The sequence below is a fragment of the Suncus etruscus genome, chromosome 4, assembly GCF_024139225.1.
Source record: "Suncus etruscus isolate mSunEtr1 chromosome 4, mSunEtr1.pri.cur, whole genome shotgun sequence".
Lineage (NCBI taxonomy): Eukaryota > Metazoa > Chordata > Mammalia > Eulipotyphla > Soricidae > Suncus > Suncus etruscus.
Genome location: NC_064851.1, coordinates 53113505 through 53119778, shown reverse-complemented (window position 1 = coordinate 53119778; position 6274 = coordinate 53113505).

The following is a 6274-nucleotide window of genomic DNA, read 5'->3' as shown; positions in this document are numbered from 1 at the left end:
CGGACCTACCCTAAACCGAGATTGGCTCCCCTTTTCCCCTTCCGCGGGCCAAAGCAACTTGGGGTTTCCCCCTGGTTTTTTTGGCTCGAGCTTGCGATCCGAGGAATTTAGCTACGCGCCCGCCAAGTTTCCTTCTTTTGGTCTCTGGCGCGCGCTCCTCTCTCTCTCTCACTCACTCACTTCTGCACGCCTTCGCTCCCACCCCCTCCACATCCTCCTGCCGCTCCAAGATCTGCCCCGACTGAGGAGCCAGAGAGAACTAGCGTGGGTACAAAACACTCTGTGGACACAAATTAGGGATTGTAATTGAAATTTGTTGCCTTGATCTGTCAGCACTTCCAGGCAGGAGAGCGATGGGAAGAATTTGCTCATTAGACGCAATAAAGCGGCGGGGGCGGAGTCTGGGGCCTTGTCGATCAAGGGGAGGGACAGCCAATAAAGAAGCGTCGACCCCGTGCAGCTCGCGCCCACTTCTTTACAAGATTGGGGAAGAAAAACAAAACAGAACAAAACAAAGCAAAACACTAACGGAAGAGTGGAAGCGCCGCCGTCAGGCTTGGAAGTGCCAGGCGTAGGTTCTGAACCCGAGCACTCAGGCTAGCCTCCCAGACCGCATTGAATTCTCTGCAGTCTCCGGCATTCTTCATCAGGACTTGCAAAGAGGAGGCTACAGGCTTTACATTAACAAGACGATGGCCAGTTTAGAAGACAATCAAGATTCTTTCAAGAAACTCTAAATTTCTCCCGACTCCCAACTCCCAACAGTTTGGAAATTGGCTATACTTACAGCACAGGCCAACACTTCTTATTTAAATGACGTTTCTCTCTTTAGGAGCGCCCACTCTTGTGCAAAGCTTGGCGCGGGGTTTATTTGTTTGATTTCTAGGGAAGGACGGAAAATTCACGACATATTATGTTCTCTTTTTTTAGGAGACTAAGTTTTACATTGCTGCTTACTCTCTCACAAGAACCAATCAGAAACAGCTCGCTCTTTCCAGAGCCTTCCTCTTCTTTCAAAGCACGGGAATTAATTTAAAACGTGGGTTGTGAGATCTTAATTCGGCGTGTCTTTAATGTTCAGGGCTTAACTTTAAAACCTCTTAAAACTTCGCAAAGTTTTAAAGATGCCATAAAATTCCCCGCTGCAGTTTTTTAAAGAAAATAAGTCTATGATTCTTGTGACAACTCTCCACTTTTCTTGAGCTTTTATATACGCAATTGTTATTTTTAAGACTTCAAAGAATATTATTTTAAAGCTTGAGTTTAAAAAATTAGTAATTCTAAAACCGTGTCTTTTGTTTTGGTAGTTTCGACTCAATTTCTTGTCAGTGTTAAGCCCCAGTAAGTATGGTGTAAACAGAATAAAAAATAAAATATTTTTCACAATGAAACTCATAATTCATTTTCTATTCGTGATTTTTCATTCGAAATACAGCACACGGTTTTTTTTTTTTTCCTCTCCCTGTTCAACTCAGCCTCCACTTTCAAGCCTATTGACTAACTTCTCTCTTTTACAGTAGGATAGTTGGTGTGGAAAGCAGCTTATCATTGTATGTTTGAGCCCTAGAGAAGGCAATGCAGTTTACCCCAAAAACAAGAGAACCAGCTAGAACCTAGGCAGACCAAGCCGGTAGGCATCCGAGTGCTCTCTGCCTGGTTTGATCTGCAGGAAATAAAGACTACCTGGTAACCCTCTGAGGCAGGAGGCCTCTTTCAAACCTTTGAAAATCTCTAGAAAAATGGGTTGATTTGCATTTGAGAAATAAAGACCCTGGCAAAAGTCCGGAGCTGTCCACATCCCTGCAAGTCGCCCGGTGCCTCCACAACCAGGCAGGAAGTACGGACTGGAAAATCAATTCACAAGGGTTTCGAAAGACTCGCAGTGGGCAGAAGCTGACCTGGAATTACAAGATGGCCATCTTCAGGGCTTGAGTCAGAAGGGAGTTTCTCTCTCTCTCTCTCTCTCTCTCTCTCTCTCTCTCTCTCTCTCTCTCTCTCTCTCTCTCTCTCTCTCTCTCTCTCTCTCTCTCTCTCCCTCTCTCTCTCCCTCTCTCTCTCTCCCTCTCTCTCTATCTCTCTCTCTCTCCCTCTCCCTCTCCCTCTCGAGCGCGCTCTTCTCGCTCTCTCGCTTTCCTCTTGCTCACTTACTATACGGAGGGAAGGGGCTGGGGATGGATAGCGGAATTGAGGGGAAAGGGAGATGGTTAGGGACCTGGCAGGATCTCAGAGCACGGTTAGGGATACGGTTCATTCCCAAGGACTGGACACCAGGCCCAAGCTCCAGGTGATCTAGAGAAGTCTTTATGGCTGTCCCAGAGACTTGGAGGCGCTAGACTCAGGAATGAAATGGCCTGAGCCTTCGGGACTCCCAGTCCCTACAGCTGGGGAAAGAGGAGCGGCCTGCCTGGACGAACTAGGGCCTCCTGGGAGCCAGAGCAGTTTCCAGATGGATGCCTGCTTTGACGTTCTGGTCCTTTTATAAAGTACCAGAGCATAAGCTGATTTAGAAAATCTACCAAATCCCAAGGCTCTCTCTATCCCACCCACGTTTTTTTTCACCTTCATCTGACTTGACAAGAGCTGTAGTCCTGGGATCTAGGCTGTGCTGTCTGCTGGATTCTGTTCACACTGTAAAGGCAGGCTGGAAAACCGGGTCTCGGCTAACCATTGGACCGAAGAAAAGTACAAGAACCCTAAAAACCCAGGAGTTAGCGAGGATCACTCTGGACAGGACTAAAGATGAAACCGCAGGTTTCCTTAGTCCAGGTCCTTTCTGTGTTTAGAAATTTTGACTTTATTATAAAAGCCCAAGTGCAGTTCGCTAGTTTCTCGTATTGAAAGCACTTGGATAGTTTAAACTTTTGATTCTACATCTGGATCGCTCTTGGATCAATACAACAAGCTGTCAGGGATGTAGTAAAAGCAGTGAGTCACAGATCTCAATGCCCTGTGCCAGCTTCTGCCACAAACAGCAACGGAAAGTTGGCAAGCACTCTTTGGGTTGATATCATGAGAAGGGTCCTTCAGAAGGTGTTTTCTTGGATCATAGAACCTAATTACCAGGGTCAATCCCTGTCTTTGGAATTGGAAATCCCAGTCTAAATCATTTAGACACCAAAAGTTGGGGGAGAAGCCCCGCCAGCAGCATTGCAGGGTGTGCATGTGTCTTTGGATGCACCTAGGTGGGTGTGAGTGTGCGAACCTGCAGAGGTCTGCAGGTTATGAGGTATGTTGTACAGAATAGGAGCTCTTGCTTCGCTTTGGAAGAAAAAAATGTTTTTGTCCAGTACACTGAATTTAGATTTAAAAGAAATTAAACCACCAGACATCTAAAGAGATTAATTTGACTCTTTAAAAATTTTTTTTAAAATCATTCATAGAGCTTTGTCTAGTCGTTCTTTCTCAGTGAAGTGACTTGGATCTAGAGGCTGTGAAGGAGAGAGCGCATCTTTTGTCTGGCATGGGGAAAAAAAGGTCCCTAGTAAAATCCAGATCCAATCAGAGAGCAAAGCTTAAGGGAGCTTTGAAAACCGCATCCAATTTCTCTTTTTTTATTTATTTTTTCTTTTAAGTTTTAAATTGGACGATTCCAAAAGCTGGTTTCCAAAAATGCCGATTTTCTGCTTTCATTTCTAGTTGTGTTTTTTACTTTGTTCCTGTTTGTTTGCTTGTTTTGATTTTGCAGTGTCGACTCCAGACCCTAACTGTGTTCACACTTTTGTATGTGTTGAGAAAACGTTCTAGCTCATACTATCTGGCATAGGATTCTTGGGGTTTGTGGCTTTTTAAAAAATAAAAATCTATTTTCAGTTCTACTTTTCAAACTCCTGTGAGTTGCAATTTTATCTTTAGACATTTTTCTTTTACATTGACAATAACCATAAATGTTTCTTAACTACACCTTTTGAAGCTGAAGAGATAGTAGAGTGGGTAAGGCCTTTGCCTTGAACATGACCCAGGTTTTACCTCCAGCATTCAGGACCACTCCCAGGTGTGACTGCATAAGACCCCTAAAATGTGTTTCTTAAACCTTTTATTTGATTCCCCAGACTCAAAAATTGAAATGGAGAAAATCCTGTCATATATGAGATTTTTTATTTTTAAGTTTTATTCTTGCCACAGAATTCCAAGAGCATAAAGTAGATTTGGATTTTCAAACAGACAGGGTCTTATTTCTTAAATTAACAGGAAAAGATAAACATTTGTTATTAGTTAAAGAATTAACAAAAAAAAAAAAACAAATTCAGAGATAGATGGAAGAATGAGGGTGAGCAAGGCCCCAGCCTAGATTGACAGTGAGCCTAGATCTGCAGAGCTAATCAGGGAATGGCAATAGGCCCTCTGAACATTTGTTAGAAGTGGCTGGAGCCAGGCAGATCCACAGAAAGACTGTGCTCTCTTCTCCTCTCCTCCCTTTTTCCCCTTTCCTTCCAATCTCTCTTCTTTCTCATTGCAAATGTTTTTCTTGTCTCTCCCTTCTACTCAGAAAATAATATAGTTTTTTATTATTATTCAGCTTCTATAATTTTATGGAGGCTATAAGAGTAAATGCTGTACATCAGGGTCCAGTTGGGGAAGGGTGTATGGGGCTCTAATGCTAAGTTCTTGAGGATCCTTTTATTCTGGTTTATACCAGCAGCTGGTGCAGAAAGTCATCCAGAGCCAAAATTTCTTGTTATTAGCTTCTATTGTGCATTTGCACATAGAGACAACACCCTCCCCATGTATTATGACTGTGAATAATATTCTTTAAAACTCAATGTTTCCTATTCCATTCAGTTGAGATTAAATCTACTGAGGGGAATTTATTTTAATAAAAGTAACTTAAAAATATTGCAGCCCAACAAAGAGTTCCTAACTTATCCAGAAAGCCCGAATTTTATCCTTGTACCAGAGAGTTACTTTTCTAGGATTGTTTTTCAATGAATACCCAACTCTACTTAGGAAATGTGTGAAACTTTGAGTCACTTTTTTGCATTCTGATGGTATACTGGTCTTCTTTTCCTGACACACTTCTACAAATTTTACAGTTTGGGGAATGGGGGAAAGAACCTCTGTAAGGCTGGTCATGTATAAAAACCTGAGACTGTCCAATATAAAACTCACATATGATGGATTTATTCATAAACTGAGACAATGAATTGGGAAAATAAATAGTATTCCCCAAACAGTGGATATTTTATGTCTATTTTGTGTTATTTATATCATATATTTAAAATATGCAATGCCATATTCTTTGAATTAAATATTTAATGCTACTTAGGTAGAAAGGCTACATTGATTCTGGTTTAATAAAATGAATTGAAAATGGAACTGATATCCTATATATGTTTTGCTTAAGAATCACTATGTGTATTTTGTATTTACCCCTAATAATTAGTGTACCTCCAAATTGGCTGTAAATTAGATCTGCTCTCATATTTCATATTTGTGGATTCTAACATTTCTTAATGAAAATTTGGTATACATTTATATAATCTAATCAAAATTTAAACAATGGAGAATGTGCTTGGAATTTACTCTTACTTGTGCATTGACAAATAAGGTATTTCCGTTTTAACAGATCAAAAGTATTATTACTAAATTAATTTATAGTTAGCACTAGTATTATATAAAAAAGATGAGATACTGGAAAACATAATTAGAATTGGGAATAACACTGATTCAAATAGTGAAAACAAACAAACAAAAACTATTGCCAACAAATTTCTACTGGACTGTGGGTTTGGTTTAATTTCCACTTTCAATTTTGTAAGGTCTCCACACTTTAAAAGAAGTATATCATGAACAGTTAAGATATGTAGGGCCGGAGAGATAGCATGGAGGTAAGGCGTTTGCCTTTCATGCAGGAGGTCGTCGGTTCGAATCCCGGCGTCCCATATGGTCCCCCGTGCCTGCCAGGAACAATTTCTGAGCCTGGAGCCAGGAATAATCCCTGAGCACTGCCGGGTGTGACCCAAAAACCACAAAAAAAAAAAAAAAAAAAAAGATATGTAAAAGTTTAGAGTCCTCCTTTTTTCTTTTTTAGAATAAAATATTAAGCTTTGTCTTGTATAAAATATATTTACTAGAATTCCTAAAACTAAATTTATATTTTCAGAAAGAAGAACCAAGTAACAATCTTTAAACAAAATGCTAAACAAAAAAAATAAATGTTTTTCTAACAAAACATTGAAATGTTTTGGAACTGTTGTTGCTTGTAAAAAAAAAATCCTCAGCATATGCAACATTGTATTTCCAAATTAATTTTGAAATTCCGTCTCTAAAAGAAGGT